General features: G+C 46.1%; 1 long non-coding RNA gene across 1 annotated transcript in view; it reads left to right on the forward strand.

Annotated features, from left to right (window-relative positions):
• The first annotated feature begins 1,261 nt into the window (after positions 1-1,261).
• LOC138504793 (uncharacterized) overlaps positions 1,262-24,453 on the forward strand; it is a 70,949-nt gene continuing 47,757 nt past the window's right edge. The window contains exons 1-2 of the long non-coding RNA XR_011279974.1: positions 1,262-1,376; positions 1,568-1,677. This is a non-coding gene — a long non-coding RNA (uncharacterized lncRNA). The remainder of the gene's footprint in view (positions 1,377-1,567; positions 1,678-24,453) is intronic.

The following is a 24,453-nucleotide window of genomic DNA, read 5'->3' on the forward strand; positions in this document are numbered from 1 at the left end:
AGGTCACTACTCATGCGGAACGTGTTCCGTATGTCAATTCACTACCAGATTACAAGAATTTCAAATCGCAGAGAAAACCTGGACCCTGAATGACGTTTCAAACTGCAAAACAAACCAAGTGATATACGACATTGAGTGCCCATGCCACTTGCGCTATGTTGGACAGACTATCCGGAATGTTGGAACACGGATATCCGAGCATCGGTCACGCATCCGATGTAAAAACACGACATCTCCCCTAGTACACCACTACATAGAGTAAAAAGCACCCAAGACATCAAATGGTGGGTAATCAAATGGGTCCGCAGTGGTCCCAATATCCCAGGGCGACTTTTGGAACTGGAATGCAGATGGATACACAGAATGGACTCAGTAGCCCATGGTCTAAATGAACAACAACTTTTTCCGCATAGATGATTAATTTCAGCAGTCACTCTATGCTCCTCTGTACACCTGATATCAATGAACATTCCAAGCATAAATATGAACTAAGCACCACAACAGACTAGTTTTCTGATATTTGCCTTTTTTTCACATATGACAAGCAAGACTGTTCCATAGAGAGCCCTTTGACCAGCCCAACACCTCCAAAGAGAGGCTGTATGAGTGGCCACTTTATGGGACTGAGTGATTATGATCTCTGGATGTTGAATTAGACTGAAAGTAACCACTACCCTAGCAGCAAGATGGTACCCTGCTTAAAATATAGGAGAAATTGTTCCGTCGATGTTCTGTACATTAGATTGGAACATTTCTTCCACTTGCAAGATATCTGTGAGAATTATTGTCTTTTGAACTGGGGTACATGTTAATGAGCATTTTTGCCGTAGGCTACATGAGTGTGCACAATTTAAAACCCAAGGTCTCCACTTCGGAGACCGAGCCTCGGGTGTGCATCAATCACAACCTAATGCATCTAGGATCATGATTGGAGGATGCCCGACACACACCCCTTAGGGGTCTACCAGGCTCCCTCGCATTCACACTTTTCGACCAGTGGGTCGCGCGATGATCATGAATACAACAGTCTCTGTTCCCTTACCCCAATACAAAAACTTGTGGATCAAAGTATAACACACACCAACAGTGATGTCAGCATTTCGTACAAGCAGCCCCGAAAGCAGATTATGCTTCCGGAAGACAGATGTCACAGCCAACCAGGATACAGAAATTCTAGTATCCTGATTGGCCGAGAGACACACACCCACCACTCATTCTGGGCATGCTCCATTACAACAGGAGCTCGTACTGCTGACGCCGATCGCACAGCTCCAGACATCAGATTCGACCTGTAGGTCATACTCAGTTTCCCCTGGGTGCCAGGATCACAGACCAGCCCCACAGAAAAAAACACACCCTGCCGCGCCAAACACAAGGTAAACAAAAAGGAAAACACTTACATGTAGATTTACGAATGACCTCTTCACAGAAAGAAAGCTGCTTCAAAGACGGGCTTTATTATTACAACTCCCCAGCAAAGTTCAACCGCATGGGGAGAAAAGAGTTGACACGCAGTTGGCGTACATGGAAAACAAAAATTCCTTTTTGTTTTTTTCCCATCCACTAGGATGCACATGATGCTGTCTTTGCCGAAATACGGACACCGGCTGAACCAAATTCTGGTTTTCAAACACCGAGGTCTATACGAGAGCCAAATATCGGACCATCAGTCCCCAGGTATTTTATTTATAAACAATAACAAATATACAATATTTTTCGAAGTCTGGATGGGAACATCACTAGCCCCACCGCTGGCTTGGAATCTAATGACTACATGCTCCAAACATTTGGAGCACATCCAAGCATTGAATAACAAGTCGAGGTCTCTGTTATGTATGTACTCAGACACAGAGACTCTGGTGCACTCCCTAACAAATGTCGATCTTTCTGTTTCTCCTCAGAGTTTTCTCACTCAAGTGTTTTCTCCGCACCTCATCTTGGGTGCAACGGGATTGTCCCTTTTTGCAATTTAACAAACAGCCCTGTGACCAGCAGAGTCCAGTATGGGAGCCTGCCCTATCAAGAGTTTCCTCACAAGGATTTTGTGGTGAGATTTGTATTTAATACACCCACCACAGACTACCAGGGATACAAGCAATGATACACTCTAACCTGGTTTTTCACGAAGGCCCCCCCCCCCTCATAATAATTGTCCAATATTCAATTAACTTTTTTAACGTCTGAACAATTCTTTCTTTACTAATGTGCCCAGAAAGGTATAGAAAGGAAATACAATTCATCAGAGAGGACAGTAGACTTACTACTTTCTCTCTCTCTTTCTTGGTTTTTCTAGGGGCCGTTCACTCGCCCTGAAGAAGGTGGCCAACACGTCCCTCTGATTTGATTTCAAGATGGATGCAAGCAAGGGGGAATAATGAACCTAACTTTTTTTTTTTTTGAGGTTCAGCAACGTAGATTGTACGTGTGATAGACACATACTTGGTGGTGTTACCTCCACTTTACCCCCTGCGACGTTGGCATCTAGCTATTGGGACCAATCTTTCCTGATAAAATGTACCTAAGCAGACAGATTTAAGACTGCTGGTACTACCTATGCTTCCTAAAAAACTTTTAAATAAGGGTGCAAGGTAGATTAGTATATGCACCAGGCATTTTTGAATCTGGACGGTTTCCAAGAAAACAAGTTGTTGTGTGTATATATATATATATGTATATAAATATATATATATATATATATATATATATATATATATATATATATATATATATATATATATAATTACGTTTTATGTTATGTCTTTGATTCTTTCTGATACCCATGTTTAAGCTGCAAACTGTCTACCACTTTTCAAACCACATTGATTCAAGGAAGATAAAATGCTGAATGTTGTTTTGTCTAAAACGCTACTATATGTTTTGGTTTGTAATCTTCTATTTTATTTATTTTTTATGTGTGCACAAGAAAATTCCCCCAAAAAATGGTTTCAATACAATTAATTTATATCTGCAGCCCTTTTTGTGGTGTATGTGGGTTGTTTTCTTTCTGGACATTTCTTATGGGCCACTTATTTGGGGATACATTCCATTAGTAAAATGGGTATAGGTTCTCTGATAGAACAAATATGTCTTGTTTAATTTAATGTCAAAATCAGATTGAGCCTACACCAGTAGCAGTACTACCCTTTCTGTATAAGTTCACTTTTTGCCCAAGTCTGCTACTTTTCACCACAGGCCTACCGAGATTTTCTGGTTTAGTGACAGGAAAGTCTGCATGCTGCATGCAAGAATATGGTCGTCTGGCGACGAGGACCATGCAGTGTGCAACTGAGAGAGGAGAGCAAGGGTTGAGTGCCCTGGTGGGACAAGGGGTAGAGTCGTATCCAGGTACACACTTGCATCAGGGCACAAAGATTATGCAGTCTATGCTAATGATGTGAGCAACTCATACAGTGAAAGTGCTATAACAATAACAAATTATCAGTAAATGCTTAAAAAACCGATTCCATTATTTTCCATAATGCAGCGGCAGACTGGCGGTCGCCCCGCCCCTGAGAAGCTGTTACTGTTGGAGCCTGAGCCATTGCCAGCCAGGCATAGGCGTAACATTTAATTATGACAGAGAGAGGGTTGATGGGCAATGCATGCATGATGCACCATGGTGTTGGTCGGCAGTAGTCGGCACGGCACCTCTGTCCTCACCTGCGTCGGACTGTTACTCTCTCACTCGCAGCATATCACAGCCAGGGCTTGGCACTGGACCACAAACTCGATTACCACCAAACTTGAGTACTCCTACCACCACTTTGTCCCGTGGGGTTACCACAGAACTACACATGGTGATAAATTACCATTTTTAGAGTCCAAAAGGCTCCAGGGGGATTTTTGTGGATTTGCCGCTTGTGGATTTAAAGCAAAAAATTATAGTTTGGTGGTGTGGAAAAAACAGTGGTAATTCCGTTAGCACCCAAAAATTGTCTGTAAAGCAATTACTTTAGGTTGCAGGAGTGAGGGGAGGGGGACTGCGGGGGATTGGTGGTACACAAGAAGTCACACATTTTCTCCCCCCCACGATCGCTCCTGTGACGGTATGGCCCTGCCCAATTCTACACCCATTCCGAAGGATCATCACGCAGGTTTCTGGGGTGGGCAGGAATACTAGATGTCCAGTGCACAATAATTGTAGCAGTAACCAGTGTGAAATATATTTTGCCTGATGTATTTTATTGTAATAACTCCATATCCTCCAGAGCAGAGCATCTACTCCGAGGGACATCACATCTCACTTAAAATGAGCCATGTATGAAGGTGCCGCTATTTATAATGAAATTCGGTAAGTAGTGCAGCAGCCTTGTGTTTGCATTTGCACATGGCGAACCTACTTAAAATCTTACATTAGGAGCAGCCCTGATCGAAGGTACTTCAACTGCAGCAACGAGAACAAGATGGCAATCCAGAGAGCAAGACAGCTCTTCTTTGTTTTATTTAAATGTATTTGTAACGCGCTGGGACAACGCCCAGAGGCATAGAAGCGCGGGGACAAGACAGACAACATATTCTCTTTAACATAGTAATGTCGTTTCATCTTTCTTGCACCCTGTCTCTTTCTCTGAGTGGGATGGTGGATTTATCCACAGAAGCTAAGAATTCATTGCTGTAGTAAAAGGAGATGGCAGCCGGTGCTTGGCTGACATCATAGAGCGAGAGATGGTTGCTGGGGCACCAAAAACGAACAATATGCCTGACAAAACTTTACACATGATTGATCGAAAAATAATCTGCAAGAAGGAGTCTGGTGTCTGTATATGTTACACTTCTGCTTTATAATGCTATAGAATCAAGGAGGGAGGGTCACTTGTATGGATGCGGCTCCCCCAAGAACCAACCCAGCTTCGAGTGAGGACCGTTTAAGTCACGCGGCCATGTAGTAGTATTATTGTAGTGCCTCGCAAGGGCCTATCCCTTGCCTACACAAAAGCAAACACTGTTCAAAATGTGTTTGCATTGCTTTTCATTTATTATGTGCATGCGTTTGTGAATTTGTGCATATTCGGTCTGTGTAATCATAGCAATGATGTAATGCTCTGCATCTTTATTGTAGAATATATTCATGGGACAACAGGGACTTCATTTCACCAAAATGCCAGGGGTAGCGGAAGTGACATCACACGACCCTTGATGTCTGATGACATCACAGGAAGTGATGTCGTTTGACCCCGCTCCAAAGTGACATCACTGGAAACGATTGAACTTGATCTTTCACTCCTTGACAAAACAAAGTGGCATCACATAGCATTGTTCCTAAGTACACTACGACAAACATGGTTACGATATCACTATAATGTGATATACATTTCATACAAGAATGTATCAACATATGTATCATTAATATCGGTGTATCTAGGCCCATATTAACAAATGACTGTGAATGCAAGCAGACGTCCATGACCAAATGATAATGGTATTTTATTATATAGCACTTACGCTTAAGTGCTTTATATAGAAAAAAATATATATACAATATCGCCCAACCTGTGTTGGTACTCATTTATGTACCTCAGAAGGATGAAAGGAAGCGCCCCCAATTTCAGCACGATCCTCCCCGCAATGAGAGACAATAAGGGACTCTCCCGTAGTGGGAATAAGACCAAGACAGAGTGCGGGTGAGCGTAAGTGGGAGTTTATCCAAAGAATAGGGCATGCAAAGAACTCTGCAACCTCCGAGAGCGCTCTGTCTGACAATAGCAAAGACAGGCGTATTTCTAATACAAAAAACGTCATCAGAACCTACACACTATAGGGGGCACAAGTTAATTGGGATTGGGTGGCGTCGACTAGCTATAGGTGTTGCTGCAGCGTGGTTGGTCTTGGCGTCAGGACGTCACTGGTCAGCCTCGTGGGTTGGGTTGGGCCTGGCAGGCCAGCTTGAGGTCATCCGAGCGGTGTTGGTATGCTGGGGCAGCCTGTGACAAAGATGAATACCTTTCCTGACTCGTTTGCCCTAGGCCATGCACACTGCAGTTATTCAAGAAACGACATCTAAGTTCATCAATAAATCGCTCAGCAGTTTGTCTTATAAAATAAACGCAACACATGAGGAATGCACCTCGTGAGAGGTCCGGTGGTTGTCGGTTGGGGTGAGATTTACCTGTGTCCTATTGACCGGTATTTTAGGTCGAGGGGCTGGGCTCTGGGGCCTGAGCCGAATGATACATGTCTGTCTGCCGCGTTAGAAGTTATTATATAAAGGGGTCTCTGTGTCTTGTCCCAGTGATGGGGGTCATCTTTGCACGGGGTCATGATTCTTGGGGTGGTCTAGGGGGAGGGTTGTGGAATTTACGAGAGGGTGCTGGTAGATCAGTGGATTCAAACATGGGTTTATTACCGTGCTGTAAATAACACAGGTGGCGGGCTGTGGCCTTGGGTGCGGTACCGGGGCCTCTGACTCTCTGAAGCGGCTCCAGCTTGGTTGGGGGAGGTGAGGGAGCACGGCACAGGCCTTAGCTTCTTTATCTGGCAGGCTTGGTAGGGTGGGAGGGAGAATGGCCTTGCATATATTCACAAAGGTTTTTTCCTCGTGCGTTGCTAACTTTTGAATGCAGAACTTTTATAATGTTCCGCCTTATTTTGATGTTATTTAAACACACATATATATATTTTAATTTCGTTACACATTTCTTTAATACAGTCGGTCCGAGTACTTTTTCGTTACCTAACATTATATTTACTACATGGTGTGATTATTTTATGTACATTAGACGTTACACGAGGTAGTTCTAGGTTATGGCCTACAGAGATTGATGCTCGCTGCTTTGGGTGATTTAAGAAAACATATATGAGTTCAGGTTTCTACATAAAATTGTAAGAACACTTATACAGATAAAGGCTATACATTGGGTCGACATCTTTCTCTGTGGTTATAGCAGCACTAGTCCAGACCTGGGGTGGTGTCATGTAACGTCACATCTTTATGGTTTATTCACAGTTTACAGGATCTGTTTAAACAGAGGTAGTTCGTTAATACCAATACTTGAATTATTTTCTACTTTCTTCGGATAGTGATGCTTCAGCTTTTTTCCCGTCACCCCGGCCTCGCGGACCAGGTCGTGCGGGGTGCAATATTACATTGTGAACGATAAAATGTTACAGTGTTAGCATCTCGGGTTAGCTCATACCCGACTTTCTCATGGGAACGCGCTCGCAGCGGATCTACCAGGGTTACTGCGGCGGTGGAGATGCATGAAAGGCCCTCCAAAGGTGGGGGCCTCGTTACAGTGTGCTGAACTCACGCCATGTTTGCTAAACAAGATGGCTTCTAGGCCTAACTGAATTTTGGTATATGCAGGGAACGGATATGTGTGGGCAATGTCGTCGGCGGGTGACCCCTCCTCCACCTGGGCCCGGGTGGCATGAGGGGACGGCCACCGAGTCATGGTCCTCACCTGGGGAGAAGGCTGCAGGTGAGGAGGGCCTCGCGGCCAGTCCTCCCCTACATTTCCCCCCTTTCGTTACTAAAGTAACGAATTCTTTAGCTCTTCTAATCTTCTACATTCTTGCTCCTCTATCACTGCGTCATCCCATGCAGGTGTTCCTTTTCTAGGCATCCAGGCTCTGCATACCCCCCTCAAGCTCTCACCTCTTCTAGCATACTCATCTGGGGTACATGTTAAATATATACAGTCACCAGTTTCTTCCAAGTCTACCCAGACCTCCTCATACCATTCCAGTTCCACATCTCGAGGTTCTTTGATAGTGGTGTGCCATAGTTTATCTACTATGTACTTATCACGGCACATAGGCACTAACTGGTATCTAGGAGTGTTATCTGTTCCTGTCTGTACATGTACTTCTTGTGTCGCCTTAATTGCACCACCAGAGTTGCCCATTGTCACCATCATCATTGCACCGTTAGGGACTGCGTTAGCACAACATCGGAGGCCCACCTGGCACTGGCACAACACCACGAGGAGGACCACCACAACTGGTATCAAGAACTTCATCGCCATTCCAAGCCATGAGGGAACCCAGGAGAAGATATTGTCGAACCATGAGCTATCTTTAGCCCCACCTTCCAGCTTCATCTTCTCTCCCAGGTTATGTACTGCTTCAATGACGTGGGACAGGGACCCATTTTCTGCGTCTTCAGAAGGTACGAACGTGCAGCACGCACTTCCTATTTTTCGGCAAACACCTCCATCGATTGCTGTTAGCAGGTCCAGAACATACCTGTTCTGCATGGTCATTAGTCGCAGAGCTCGTAGTTCCACCTTTATTATGTTGAACCCTTCTTCAGTGTCATTGGCCAGCTGAATCAGTTCCCACCGTGTGATCTGGAGCCATTTTGCGTTTGCTCTTGCTTGGACACTTGAAACTAGTGAGGCAAAAAATGTTTCCACGGAGCTGAACAGGCGATACCTGTCTGGGATCTGTGCCAATAAATCGGATGATGCTTGTGATATGTAGTTCGATGCTCGCTTGTTCCGTGATAGCTCCTCTTCTTTCCCTCCGGAGGACAGGACATAGAGGTGCGCTTCTGCAGTGGGAGATGTCGCATCCTTGTTCATGTTTCCTTGCGTCCTTTTATTTTCGTCGACGTGACTTTCTGGAATCACCATAAGGGCCGAATGCAAAGTGGCCATTGAGCAGCTGCCACTCCATGCCTGGGGAAGGTGCAAGTAAGCCTTATTCCCGCATACCCAGTATGTGTCCATTAGTGCTGCTGTTCCTTTTTTCATGTCTGGGATGGTGAGAGTTTTGTTACAGTTTTTATTCGTTCCCATTGCCACTTTTCCTTCTCCCTTGAAACATAGTTCGTTTTGTATTTCACTTTGTAGCTTGAAGGGTTTCTCCATCGCTGTTACCCATGTTAGTTTAGAGATGTGTTCTTTCCATATTGGTAGGCACGTTTTTTCCATCCACCGCAGCTTGTCTGGTTGGACACCTCTCAGTGCTTCCGCTTTGCACAGTACTTCTTCATCTTTCCATTTGTTTTCGGAAAACAGCGTCCCTTGTATTGCAAAGAAAGGTTCTTTAAGACAGACCACTCCAGACGCTTTTGAATAGCACGTTTTGTTGTCCTGTATCATTTTGAAAGAGACATCGTGTGCTTGAAAGGTGTTCTTTATTCTACACAGTGTGAGATGAAGGAGACATTGAGCATCCACAATGGGCAATTCTCTTGGCAACAACACTTTGGGTGTACCTGATGCATGGGGGATGAGCGAACAGACATAGCAGCTTTCATTGGTTGTCTGTTTAGCTGTTGTACTCATATCTGCATACCATTTATTTGCTTGGTGGGGGTGTCGTGGGTCTTCCATCTTGTCTAATCCTAACCCATAATACTCATCATACCCCCTCCTGCTTGTCTCTCTTCTTCGCCTACTTCTCTCCCCCCTCCTATATCTTTTAGTTTCGATAGGTGAAAGAATAGGCCCCCCTTTCTCATTCCCTCCCCCCTTTTCCAATTCTTCATATAGGAACTTGTGTTCTGTCATCGTAATTACTTTTCCATTTTCCTCAATAAACAATAAATCGCTGTTTTGTATCGGGACGGGAAGGGTAGTGGGGCTGTTATATATTTCAGGTAGGGACATTGTGTCATTTTTCATATCTTTATCTCTTGATTGTGACGGGGCAACAGTGGGTGGTGCAGTGTAGTAACCCCATACAAGGCGTGATCCATCCCAGACCAAAAAATCACCTTCTTTAATATTCATACTTGTAATTGAATTCGTGCCAGGGGCAAGGGTGGTGTTACTCCCCCCTCCCCCCTCGTTCATCTCGGTAGAGATGAACGCTATGACCCAATGTGTCACTAGGCAAAATATTGAGATGAAGAACACAATAACACACATTGATAAACCGCATTCGTATGAATATGTCAATCTATCTGCTAACATTTCTCTAAATCTAACAAATCTATTAGTTGCAGGCTGCCCATTCGATGCCATAGTAAATCCTGTTTGAAACATAAAAGTTCATTAAGTACAAGCATGTAAACATTTATAACGTTGTGACATTTTTTCGGCAAAGTATGGGAGTGGGTGAGGGAGGGGGTGTGTCCACAGACAAGGTAACTTTACAATCATTACTATCCGTACATTATTTCATATATAAAGAAGAAAGTCGAGAGAAAAAAAAACTTCTCCAAAACCAAAAAAAAAAAAAAAAACCACAAAAAACCTTCGAAAGTTGTAAAAAATTATATATATATATATACACATATTTATTTCAGTACACGTTGTCGTGCGCCAGTCGCGTTCAAAGTTCATCACTTAATGCACACAAAATTCCCATCATTCATTCTGCACAACTTCATTGTCCGCAGTTGCCTGTGCCTCGTCCTGTACCTCACCTTCCACGGCGCTATAAGCTCTGCGTACGTCTGTCAAATGTACCCAGTATCGTAGGCCCTTCACCTTTACTGCTGTGGGTGTGCAAAACACTACCTCATAAGGGCCATGGAAACGTGGCGCATTCCACCTTCGCACAAAACTTCTGACATATATAAGGTCACCAGGCATTAGTTGTAATGGTTTTTCAGGCAGTGTCTCTGTTTCTGTTGTGTTCCCCTCCTCTCTTGTAGAGGAGGGGGCTAGTTGCTTCGCAATTACGCGCGCTGCCCGTGTCAGTTTTTTCAAGTACTCTGTGAACTCCTCTCCCAATATCGCTGCACTTCTGTGTGCATCAGAACGTTCACGGAGAGGCGAATGCGCTGTGTGCATTCTCCTTCCCGTGACGATCTCATGCGGGGACAAATGGTGGTCTTTACTTGGTTGATTTCGTAACTCAAACAGGGCCAAAGGCAGGCAGTACATCCAGGTCTTTTTAAGGGAAAAACACAGTTTTGACAATCTGCTTTTTAACAGACCGTTCATCTTTTCCACTACGCCATTACTTTGAGGATGATAAATCGAACATAATTTGTGCTTTATTCCCAATAGGGTAGTCACTTCTTTGAATAGTTCATTAACAAAATGCGTGCCGTTGTCTGAGCGAATGACTTCGCAAATCCCCCAGCGCGGGAACACTTCCCGCACTAGGAACTTCGCGGCGCCCTTCGCATCAGGGCGCGCACAGGGGCCTGCCTCCACCCACCTCGAAAATGGACATACAACCACAATCATGTAGCGAGCCCCGTTACATCTTTCTCCCATGTCTACATAATCAATGTGGAGCTCTCTGAACGGGCCAGTTGGTTTTGGTATCGTTCCTCTCAGTGTGCGCAATGTCATACCTGAGTTGTAAATCTGACATGTCGTGCATTCTAAAGTCAGCCTTGTGATGTGTTCATGGAGGCAAGGTGCAAACCAATCTTCTTGTATGTCCGCCATTATGTGTTGCTTTGCATTGTGTGCGGGAAAGTGTAGTTGTTGAAATGCTATTTCTAACAATGTAACTGGCATTACCGCTTTTCCTGAACTTTTTTGTCGCCACAATAAATCAGTCGGCGATTTGCTGCATCCCCTTTTAGTCCACAGCAATTTTTCTTCTGCACTAGCTCCCTCTTGCAGCTCTATTATTTCCTGTGTGGGCATCATGTTGTATCCTGTGGGGACCTCTTGGCTTGCTGTGTGGTGCAACATGTACTCTCCTACTACACCTTTCTGTAAATACGAAGCTTCTTTGGCAGCGGCGTCTGCTGCCGCGTTCCCCAAAGATATAAAATCAGTATTTGTGGTGTGGGCTTGGCATTTTACGATGGCCACTGCCGTGGGGTCTTGCAGGGCCTCAATCAGTTCTTTCAATAATTCTGCATGCTGAACTGGTGTTCCATCTGCTCGTCGAAACCCTCTCCGCCCCCACCGTGCCAACCCGCCGTGTACTGTTGTTGTCATGTATGCTGAGTCGGTATATATTGTCACTGCGCACCCCTTGGCGGCATGCAATGCTTCTATTAGCGCTATTAGTTCTGCTGCTTGGGCTGAATAGTGTGATGGGAGGCGGTGTTGCACTAGTGTCTCGTATTCATCTTCCTCTAATCGTACAACTGCCATACCCACATGTTTCTCTCCTGTCTCCATGTCTATTGATGCTGACCCGTCCACGAAATACACCTCTCCCTCGTTCAGGGCATTCTCGAAAATCACTTGATCCTGACCTTCGTCACCTGTGTACGTAGCGCAGTTGTGATTCTGCATGTCCTCTACGGTACACGCCTCTGTGATGAATGTGGCCGGGTTCACTGTTTTACATCTTACTATGTGGATGTTTGCGCTGGACAGTATTATTTCATATGCTGTGGCGCGCTGTGTCGTCAATGTGCTCTTTGATCGCTCTAATATTGCAAAGAGTGAGTGTTCCACAAACAGTGTCACAGGACAGCCCATCACTATCGTGGCACTTTTCTCAATCGCGAACGCGGCTGCAGCTAGGGATTGCTCGCACGCGAAATGACCTTGCATTACTGCGTCTAGGGTGCCACTATAGTAAGCCAGTGGTTTGTGCCCTAACGATGTCTTTTGTGTCAATACTGCTGTCATCAGTGTTCCTTTGCAGTGTGAAAATAAGAAGAATTTGCGCCCATAATCTGGATTTGCTAGTACTGGAGCGCTTGATATCAGCTCTTTTAGTGAGTTAAATGCTGTGTTCATCTCTTCTGTCCATTCTATGTGTTTGTTTTCCTGCTGTGCCTCTTTTAGTGCCTGCAACAAGGGCCTTGTGTATGCTGCATAATCCAATATCCATGCTCGGCAATAGTTGCACATACCTAGAAATTTCTGCATCTCTTTTACTGTTTTGGGCTCCCCAACTGCTCTAATCGCCTGTGCCCTGTCTGGTATGATCCGCTTGCCATCCTTTGATATCAGCTGTCCCAAGTATAGGACCTCTGTCAGACAGTATTGTAACTTCCCCTTGTCCACCTTGTACCCTTTATTGGCCAATAATGTCAGGAGTGTTATTGAGTCCTTTCTGCACTCTTCCTCAGTTTGTGCACAAATCAATAAATCATCAACGTACTGAATCACTGTGCTTTCTACAGACAAATTCCCCAGATCTTCATGTAGTACCCTGTTGAATATGCTTGGGCTCTCGCAATATCCTTGTGGTAGTCTGCAGTGTTCGAACCTCCTCCCCCCTAGTGTAAACGCTGTTAAGTACCTGCTCTCTTCTGCTAAGGGAATCGAAAAAAATGCATTTTTTAAGTCAATAACTGTGAAGTGAGATGCCGTTTTCGGAATGTTGCACAGTATTGTCGCCGGGTTCGGGACTAAAGGCAACTCCTTCTGAATTACATCATTGAGTGGGCGTAAATCCTGTATCATCCTCCATGAACCTCCCTTCGCCTTTTTAATCGGGTAAATGCATGTGTTGCATGGGGAGTTTGAGGGCACTATTATTCCTTGTGCTAGCAGTGCATCTAGTGTCTCTCTGATCCCTTCTTCTGCTTCGCGTGACAATGGATATTGTTTTACCCGGGGTAGAATTGCTCCCGGTTTCAGGTTTATTACCACAGGCTGAACCCCATGTAATAACCCCACATCATGGGGGCCATTTGTCCATATGTTAGTGGGTACTAACCCCATGTCGTCATCAAGAAATGCATGTGGTGCTCCTACTACTGCCATTAATTCAACTTGACTTTTTCTGGCTGTAACTACAATGTCGCACGGCATTGCTAGTTCCATCACTATTTCGCCATCTGTCTCAGTGTCAGAAAATAGCTCCTCGTCCGAGAGCTCCCTCAGTGGGATATTTGCATTTGTACACAGTACTGTCCGCCACTCACACCCTTCCATGTCAATGCCAATCACACATATTCTGTTTGCTGACACGTGTACTGCGTGTAAATCCAACGATAGCACTGACCCGGGAGCAGTGTCGGGGCTTGCTATGGGGCGGAAGAGGAATTCGGCTGGAATCCTCCAATCCATCCTTTTTAGTTCTGGTACTATGAGAGCCAATGTTCTCATGCCTTCAACAAACATCTCCTCGTTTCTTGGTAACCCTCTGATCTCTTGCATGATTGTGTGGCCGTGTATTACTGCTAATATGCGGAGGGGGCATATGCCTGGCGTCGAACATACGATACCGCTCCCTGTGAATGATATTGTCATATTCAGTTTGCTTAAGAGATCTCTCCCCAGCAAATTAATGGGAGAGTGTTCATAGTACAGTAAGGGTGCTTTCACTGTTTTACCCCCCACTGTCACATCCAATGCCTCTGTGTAAGGAACTTCAATTACAGCCCCAGAGAACCCCTGCGTCTCTAACGTTCTATTAGATAACGGGAACCGGCCCTCTCTAATGCATGATTTCTCCGCTCCCGAATCCACCATGAATATGAACTGCTTGTCTCCTATCTGCGCTCCTATCAATGGTTCCTCTGATGCATTGTGGGTCGTAGATAGTACTGGACACGCAAGTGCTCTCTGTGGGCTGTCCTATGCGGGGTGTCTCATTGCCCCCCCTTGATCAAAAATGTTCCCCGAAACTACTGACACCCCGCTGTAAGGTGCGGGAGCAGGCGCTCCGTTAGCTACTGTGGCGAAAGTGTTACCTGGCGTGTATTGCATATTGTCATTATTCTGTGGGTGGTTTTGTGTTCTGTACTGATGTCCGTGTAGTTGTGCGTTACTTCTTTGTCCTACATTTTCTGGTTGTTGGTATTGTCCCATGGGGAGGCCGTAGGGGCTCCCTGGGTGGGGGTGGCCGTACTGTTCTGTCTCCTGGAACCCGTTGTTTTGTCTGCTCCTGCACTCTCTTGAGTAGTGCCCCCATCTCCCACAATTCCAGCAGCTCCCCTGTGGACCTCTGGGGCCCTGCCACCCATTTCCTCCCATTCCTCCATACCCTTGTCCTCCTCTTCGGCCCCTGTACCCACCTCTTCCCCCTCTTGGGGCCCACTCTTGCCACGTTGGACCTCCGTTCTGCTCCTGCTCAGTCCACTGTCGTTGTCCTTGTCCTGCCCAATTTGCTGCTATTCTTCCTTGTATTGCTATTTGCCCCTCCTCTCCTTCGTCTCCCTCCCTCATGAGTGGGAGCCCTGCTACCGCTGCTGCAACCTTCACCAGTTTTGATTGTACCAACTTCGCCTCGTCTGCCAACCTTTTCTGTGCTACTTCCCTCTCTCTCTCTTTGATCCTTTTGCAATGGTGCACTATTATACTTTGGATCTCTGGCCACCCCTTTGCCTCAACGCCCGCTATTTTATCGAGTGCCTTCTGCACCTCTTTTGGGAGCCCTCTCTTAATGATAAAATAAAATAGAGATGTGGATTGGTGCCAGGGCGTGCCCGTTTCCGCTCTCCACATCTCCTGCACCCGGAGAATGTAATCCATAGCATCCTCCCCGTCATTCATTGTACATTGCATCACTGACTGTAAATCGGGGGTATCTGGGAATGTCTCCCGCAGTGCGTCCCACACCCTTGCTCGTACCGTATTAAAGGAAGCCCCATCATGGCGATCACAGTCCAACGTCACGGCCGGGAAACCAGCCTTAGCCCATACTCTGTCCGCTTGATCTCCTACTGCGGTTACTAGTAGGCTTTTCACATCGCCTACTGCCAACGGTATGCCGGCGGTGTGTTTCTCAAATGCATATATCCACTTGCTCGCCCCTCCTGACAGTTGGGGCAATAATTTCATTAAATTAGCCTTATCCATCTGAGCCCATGGTATATAGTTTGGTCCCCCCCCCCCTCTGTGTATCAATGGAAGTTGTAACTTCCCTTTTGCGGTTGCACCCTCCCTTTCCTTAGTCGCTGCTGACTCCAATGACGCCATCTTCCCCACCCTATTTCTTAGTCGTCCCATCCATTCGTCGTCTATAGTCCCTAGCGAACATGCACCGTCCACTTCCTCGCTTTCCCCTCCCACTGCCATACTCAACCTATCACTCTCATCCAACCCTCCTCTGACATCACATAACAAGTCCTCTCTGATCCCTCTCTCTCGTGATACATCACCAATGCTCCCTTCTACTGCTCCTATCTCTATTATTCGTGTCGGCTCTTCTTCGATTCTGAACAGTATTTCCCCCTTTTTCCATCCTTCCTCAATTTGTCTACTTTCGCTCGACGCTCTAGACGTGCGTCCTGATTGTGTAGGGGCGCACGCCGTGCGCTCACATATGTCTTTTATTCTTGAGAGTTCATCCCTTGCCACAGTAAGCCTCGACTCTAAGTCACTCGTTAGCTTTTCTATATCCACCCTCTGTGTGCTTCCCTGGGCGCGCTCTCTGGTGCTTTCGTATGGCGGGGGGGCTGTTGGTCTTTGTGGTGTACCAGTTGTGGGGTGAGGCACATAAGTAGGATCGCTATATCCTGCTGCGGGGGCTGGTTTAGGTAATATCGGGTACAAACTAATCACCTCCGCAGGTTGTTCTGTACTTGGCTGTTCCTTTTCCTCTCTTGGAATCATCAATGGATTATCTGTGGTGGAAGGTAGATCAATATTTGGTGCCGGAGCTTTGGGTGGGGGTACTTCCTCAAACAATCTCCAGAGGTCTAATATCTCCTTCCTATTTTGCCATTGTTTCCCCTTATACTTGAGGCTAATGCATGCTCGTACCATATCAAGAACGCTTTTATCAAAAGACCCTCCCTCTGGCCAAATCTGGGGCAGACCCTCCCCTTTCAATTCTGTTACCCATTGATCATGATATTTATTTATTCGTTCAGCGTATCCCGGTAAGCTCTTACAAATATGTGACAAGGGAGTTTCGGCCCCCATCCTCTAAATCACTAACACAGCCGTGTCCACCTTCTTTACTTTTAGTTAGGTGTAGGTTTGTGTATGTATACCTTTATGGCACAGACAAGAGCGGACGTCTCAAAAAATTATCACCCAACTTTTATTCACTGCGTAAATTCTTCCTCACTCACCATAGCTCATCCCCTTCCCATTCCCATACACTCTCATGTGATTCCGCTTGCAACTGATCAAGTACTAGTTATGGTCAACACTCTCTGGCACCACCTCGCGATCAACCGCTCGTTTCCAACACTCACACGGTGCGCGCACCCTTCACAATGCTTTTCCACTCACACCTCGTCTTTTTTCCTCCCTTTCCTCCCTGGCCAGCTGTCCCTGTTTTTCTGCTAATGTTACTATGTTCACGTCTGTACGTGCCACTACTTAATCCCCAATCCTACAAATGTGCTCCCTATTTTATAGTTCTTCTACAAGCATATTTACCTTATACCCTTATCGCTTTCTCCCCCTGCCCCGTGGAATGGAAAAAAAGAAATAGAGAGAGTAGCAATCACTAAAAAATATTCCCGGTGTCTCCCTTTGCCAGACACCAATAACTTATTTCTTACTTCTTCATATATTCCCAGTACTAGTTTAGATAGCACTATGCGGCGCCGCCTTCCAACCCCTTTCGGAGCTAGGTTTCCGTCACTTCTACCACTTCACTTATTTCTTACTCCTAATGGCCATATGCAAAGAAAAGATAAAGAAAGTTTTAAGACCCGTCTTTAGTAGACCCCCGTTATTCTTCTCCTCTACCTGTCCCCGTTCTCCTGTACACAATTTCCCCTCCCTTCCCCTTTACGGTCGCTCGCACTCAGTACTCACGTGCCCGTCTTGAACCGATAGTCTCCGAAACTGGGTCCGTCCAGGCAGTGTCACCGGTAACTCAACGGTCAGCCCCTGGCTCCGGCGAGCGGCACTCAAAGGGGATTTTTTTCCAATCGGGATCCCGTACCCTTTCTCATTGAGTGCGCACTTCTTATTGTGCCGGTCGCCGTTGGCGGGCAGCCTCCCGGAGCCGGCTCACCGTGCGTATCCCTTCTCGACCGGAGATTCTCGTGCCACAAGGGGGTCGTTAAAAAGGAGTTAGGAAAAATAATTTGGAGGTATCACGCTATCGGGGTCACCACTGAAAGGAAGCGCCCCCAATTTCAGCACGATCCTCCCCGCAATGAGAGACAATAAGGGACTCTCCCGTAGTGGGAATAAGACCAAGACAGAGTGCGGGTGAGCGTAAGTGGGAGTTTATCCAAAGAATAGGGCATGCAAAGAACTCTGCAACCTCCGAGAGCGCTCTGTCTGACAATAGCAAAGACAGGCGTATTTCTAATACAAAAAACGTCATCAGAACCTACACACTATAGGGGGCACAAGTTAATTGGGATTGGGTGGCGTCGACTAGCTATAGGTGTTGCTGCAGCGTGGTTGGTCTTGGCGTGAGGACGTCACTGGTCAGCCTCGTGGGTTGGGTTGGGCCTGGCAGGCCAGCTTGAGGTCATCCGAGCGGTGTTGGTATGCTGGGGCAGCCTGTGACAAAGATGAATACCTTTCCTGACTCGTTTGCCCTAGGCCATGCACACTGCAGTTATTCAAGAAACGACATCTAAGTTCATCAATAAATCGCTCAGCAGTTTGTCTTATAAAATAAACGCAACACATGAGGAATGCACCTCGTGAGAGGTCCGGTGGTTGTCGGTTGGGGTGAGATTTACCTGTGTCCTATTGACCGGTATTTTAGGTCGAGGGGCTGGGCTCTGGGGCCTGAGCCGAATGATACATGTCTGTCTGCCGCGTTAGAAGTTATTATATAAAGGGGTCTCTGTGTCTTGTCCCAGTGATGGGGGTCATCTTTGCACGGGGTCATGATTCTTGGGGTGGTCTAGGGGGAGGGTTGTGGAATTTACGAGAGGGTGCTGGTAGATCAGTGGATTCAAACGTGGGTTTATTACCGTGCTGTAAATAACACAGGTGGCGGGCTGTGGCCTTGGGTGCGGTACCGGGGCCTCTGACTCTCTGAAGCGGCTCCAGCTTGGTTGGGGGAGGTGAGGGAGCGCGGCACAGGCCTTAGCTTCTTTATCTGGCAGGCTTGGTAGGGTGGGAGGGAGAATGGCCTTGCATATATTCACAAAGGTTTTTTCCTCGTGCGTTGCTAACTTTTGAATGCAGAACTTTTATAATGTTCCGCCTTATTTTGATGTTATTTAAACACACATATATATATTTTAATTTCGTTACACATTTCTTTAATACAGTCGGTCCGAGTACTTTTTCGTTACCTAACATTATATTTACTACATGGTGTGATTATTTTATGTACATTAGACGTTACACGAGGTAGTTCTAGGTTATGGCCTACAGAGATTGATGCTCGCTGCTTTGGGTGATTTAAGAAAACATATATGAGTTCAGGTTTCTACATAAAATTGTAAGAACACTTATACAGATAAAGGCTATACATTGGGTCGACATCTTTCTCTGTGGTTATAGCAGCACTAGTCCAGACCTGGGGTGGTGTCATGTAACGTCACATCTTTATGGTTTATTCACAGTTTACAGGATCTGTTTAAACAGAGGTAGTTCGTTAATACCAATACTTGAATTATTTTCTACTTTCTTCGGATAGTGATGCTTCAGCTTTTTTCCCGTCACCCCGGCCTCGCGGACCAGGTCGTGCGGGGTGCAATATTACATTGTGAACGATAAAATGTTACAGTGTTAGCATCTCGGGTTAGCTCATACCCGACTTTCTCATGGGAACGCGCTCGCAGCGGATCTACCAGGGTTACTGCGGCGGTGGAGATGCATGAAAGGCCCTCCAAAGGTGGGGGCCTCGTTACAGTGTGCTGAACTCACGCCATGTTTGCTAAACAAGATGGCTTCTAGGCCTAACTGAATTTTGGTATATGCAGGGAACGGATATGTGTGGGCAATGTCGTCGGCGGGTGACCCCTCCTCCACCTGGGCCCGGGTGGCATGAGGGGACGGCCACCGAGTCATGGTCCTCACCTGGGGAGAAGGCTGCAGGTGAGGAGGGCCTCGCGGCCAGTCCTCCCCTACATTTCCCCCCTTTCGTTACTAAAGTAACGAATTCTTTAGCTCTTCTAATCTTCTACATTCTTGCTCCTCTATCACTGCGTCATCCCATGCAGGTGTTCCTTTTCTAGGCATCCAGGCTCTGCATACCCCCCTCAAGCTCTCACCTCTTCTAGCATACTCATCTGGGGTACATGTTAAATATATACAGTCACCAGTTTCTTCCAAGTCTACCCAGACCTCCTCATACCATTCCAGTTCCACATCTCGAGGTTCTTTGATAGTGGTGTGCCATAGTTTATCTACTATGTACTTATCACGGCACATAGGCACTAACTGGTATCTAGGAGTGTTATCTGTTCCTGTCTGTACATGTACTTCTTGTGTCGCCTTAATTGCACCACCAGAGTTGCCCATTGTCACCATCATCATTGCACCGTTAGGGACTGCGTTAGCACAACATCGGAGGCCCACCTGGCACTGGCACAACACCACGAGGAGGACCACCACAACTGGTATCAAGAACTTCATCGCCATTCCAAGCCATGAGGGAACCCAGGAGAAGATATTGTCGAACCATGAGCTATCTTTAGCCCCACCTTCCAGCTTCATCTTCTCTCCCAGGTTATGTACTGCTTCAATGACGTGGGACAGGGACCCATTTTCTGCGTCTTCAGAAGGTACGAACGTGCAGCACGCACTTCCTATTTTTCGGCAAACACCTCCATCGATTGCTGTTAGCAGGTCCAGAACATACCTGTTCTGCATGGTCATTAGTCGCAGAGCTCGTAGTTCCACCTTTATTATGTTGAACCCTTCTTCAGTGTCATTGGCCAGCTGAATCAGTTCCCACCGTGTGATCTGGAGCCATTTTGCGTTTGCTCTTGCTTGGACACTTGAAACTAGTGAGGCAAAAAATGTTTCCACGGAGCTGAACAGGCGATACCTGTCTGGGATCTGTGCCAATAAATCGGATGATGCTTGTGATATGTAGTTCGATGCTCGCTTGTTCCGTGATAGCTCCTCTTCTTTCCCTCCGGAGGACAGGACATAGAGGTGCGCTTCTGCAGTGGGAGATGTCGCATCCTTGTTCATGTTTCCTTGCGTCCTTTTATTTTCGTCGACGTGACTTTCTGGAATCACCATAAGGGCCGAATGCAAAGTGGCCATTGAGCAGCTGCCACTCCATGCCTGGGGAAGGTGCAAGTAAGCCTTATTCCCGCATACCCAGTATGTGTCCATTAGTGCTGCTGTTCCTTTTTTCATGTCTGGGATGGTGAGAGTTTTGTTACAGTTTTTATTCGTTCCCATTGCCACTTTTCCTTCTCCCTTGAAACATAGTTCGTTTTGTATTTCACTTTGTAGCTTGAAGGGTTTCTCCATCGCTGTTACCCATGTTAGTTTAGAGATGTGTTCTTTCCATATTGGTAGGCACGTTTTTTCCATCCACCGCAGCTTGTCTGGTTGGACACCTCTCAGTGCTTCCGCTTTGCACAGTACTTCTTCATCTTTCCATTTGTTTTCGGAAAACAGCGTCCCTTGTATTGCAAAGAAAGGTTCTTTAAGACAGACCACTCCAGACGCTTTTGAATAGCACGTTTTGTTGTCCTGTATCATTTTGAAAGAGACATCGTGTGCTTGAAAGGTGTTCTTTATTCTACACAGTGTGAGATGAAGGAGACATTGAGCATCCACAATGGGCAATTCTCTTGGCAACAACACTTTGGGTGTACCTGATGCATGGGGGATGAGCGAACAGACATAGCAGCTTTCATTGGTTGTCTGTTTAGCTGTTGTACTCATATCTGCATACCATTTATTTGCTTGGTGGGGGTGTCGTGGGTCTTCCATCTTGTCTAATCCTAACCCATAATACTCATCATACCCCCTCCTGCTTGTCTCTCTTCTTCGCCTACTTCTCTCCCCCCTCCTATATCTTTTAGTTTCGATAGGTGAAAGAATAGGCCCCCCTTTCTCATTCCCTCCCCCCTTTTCCAATTCTTCATATAGGAACTTGTGTTCTGTCATCGTAATTACTTTTCCATTTTCCTCAATAAACAATAAATCGCTGTTTTGTATCGGGACGGGAAGGGTAGTGGGGCTGTTATATATTTCAGGTAGGGACATTGTGTCATTTTTCATATCTTTATCTCTTGATTGTGACGGGGCAACAGTGGGTGGTGCAGTGTAGTAACCCCATACAAGGCGTGATCCATCCCAGACCAAAAAATCACCTTCTTTAATATTCATACTTGTAATTGAATTCGTGCCAGGGGCAAGGGTGGTGTTACTCCCCCCTCCCCCCTCGTTCATCTCGGTAGAGATGAACGCTATGACCCAATGTGTCACTAGGCAAAATATTGAGATGAAGAACACAATAACACACATTGATAAACCGCATTCGTATGAATATGTCAATCTATCTGCTAACATTTCTCTAAATCTAACAAATCTATTAGTTGCAGGCTGCCCATTCGATGCCATAGTAAATCCTGTTTGAAACATAAAAGTTCATTAAGTACAAGCATGTAAACATTTATAACGTTGTGACATTTTTTCGGCAAAGTATGGGAGTGGGTGAGGGAGGGGGTGTGTCCACAGACAAGGTAACTTTACAATCATTACTATCCGTACATTATTTCATATATAAAGAAGAAAGTCGAGAGAAAAAAAAACTTCTCCAAAACCAAAAAAAAAAAAAAAAACCACAAAAAACCTTCGAAAGTTGTAAAAAATTATATATATATATATACACATATTTATTTCAGTACACGTTGTCGTGCGCCAGTCGCGTTCAAAGTTCATCACTTAATGCACACAAAATTCCCATCATTCATTCTGCACAACTTCATTGTCCGCAGTTGCCTGTGCCTCGTCCTGTACCTCACCTTCCACGGCGCTATAAGCTCTGCGTACGTCTGTCAAATGTACCCAGTATCGTAGGCCCTTCACCTTTACTGCTGTGGGTGTGCAAAACACTACCTCATAAGGGCCATGGAAACGTGGCGCATTCCACCTTCGCACAAAACTTCTGACATATATAAGGTCACCAGGCATTAGTTGTAATGGTTTTTCAGGCAGTGTCTCTGTTTCTGTTGTGTTCCCCTCCTCTCTTGTAGAGGAGGGGGCTAGTTGCTTCGCAATTACGCGCGCTGCCCGTGTCAGTTTTTTCAAGTACTCTGTGAACTCCTCTCCCAATATCGCTGCACTTCTGTGTGCATCAGAACGTTCACGGAGAGGCGAATGCGCTGTGTGCATTCTCCTTCCCGTGACGATCTCATGCGGGGACAAATGGTGGTCTTTACTTGGTTGATTTCGTAACTCAAACAGGGCCAAAGGCAGGCAGTACATCCAGGTCTTTTTAAGGGAAAAACACAGTTTTGACAATCTGCTTTTTAACAGACCGTTCATCTTTTCCACTACGCCATTACTTTGAGGATGATAAATCGAACATAATTTGTGCTTTATTCCCAATAGGGTAGTCACTTCTTTGAATAGTTCATTAACAAAATGCGTGCCGTTGTCTGAGCGAATGACTTCGCAAATCCCCCAGCGCGGGAACACTTCCCGCACTAGGAACTTCGCGGCGCCCTTCGCATCAGGGCGCGCACAGGGGCCTGCCTCCACCCACCTCGAAAATGGACATACAACCACAATCATGTAGCGAGCCCCGTTACATCTTTCTCCCATGTCTACATAATCAATGTGGAGCTCTCTGAACGGGCCAGTTGGTTTTGGTATCGTTCCTCTCAGTGTGCGCAATGTCATACCTGAGTTGTAAATCTGACATGTCGTGCATTCTAAAGTCAGCCTTGTGATGTGTTCATGGAGGCAAGGTGCAAACCAATCTTCTTGTATGTCCGCCATTATGTGTTGCTTTGCATTGTGTGCGGGAAAGTGTAGTTGTTGAAATGCTATTTCTAACAATGTAACTGGCATTACCGCTTTTCCTGAACTTTTTTGTCGCCACAATAAATCAGTCGGCGATTTGCTGCATCCCCTTTTAGTCCACAGCAATTTTTCTTCTGCACTAGCTCCCTCTTGCAGCTCTATTATTTCCTGTGTGGGCATCATGTTGTATCCTGTGGGGACCTCTTGGCTTGCTGTGTGGTGCAACATGTACTCTCCTACTACACCTTTCTGTAAATACGAAGCTTCTTTGGCAGCGGCGTCTGCTGCCGCGTTCCCCAAAGATATAAAATCAGTATTTGTGGTGTGGGCTTGGCATTTTACGATGGCCACTGCCGTGGGGTCTTGCAGGGCCTCAATCAGTTCTTTCAATAATTCTGCATGCTGAACTGGTGTTCCATCTGCTCGTCGAAACCCTCTCCGCCCCCACCGTGCCAACCCGCCGTGTACTGTTGTTGTCATGTATGCTGAGTCGGTATATATTGTCACTGCGCACCCCTTGGCGGCATGCAATGCTTCTATTAGCGCTATTAGTTCTGCTGCTTGGGCTGAATAGTGTGATGGGAGGCGGTGTTGCACTAGTGTCTCGTATTCATCTTCCTCTAATCGTACAACTGCCATACCCACATGTTTCTCTCCTGTCTCCATGTCTATTGATGCTGACCCGTCCACGAAATACACCTCTCCCTCGTTCAGGGCATTCTCGAAAATCACTTGATCCTGACCTTCGTCACCTGTGTACGTAGCGCAGTTGTGATTCTGCATGTCCTCTACGGTACACGCCTCTGTGATGAATGTGGCCGGGTTCACTGTTTTACATCTTACTATGTGGATGTTTGCGCTGGACAGT

This window comes from Ambystoma mexicanum, chromosome 11 (assembly GCF_040938575.1).
Source record: "Ambystoma mexicanum isolate Mex_15411 chromosome 11, UKY_AmexF1_1, whole genome shotgun sequence".
Classification (NCBI taxonomy): domain Eukaryota; kingdom Metazoa; phylum Chordata; class Amphibia; order Caudata; family Ambystomatidae; genus Ambystoma; species Ambystoma mexicanum.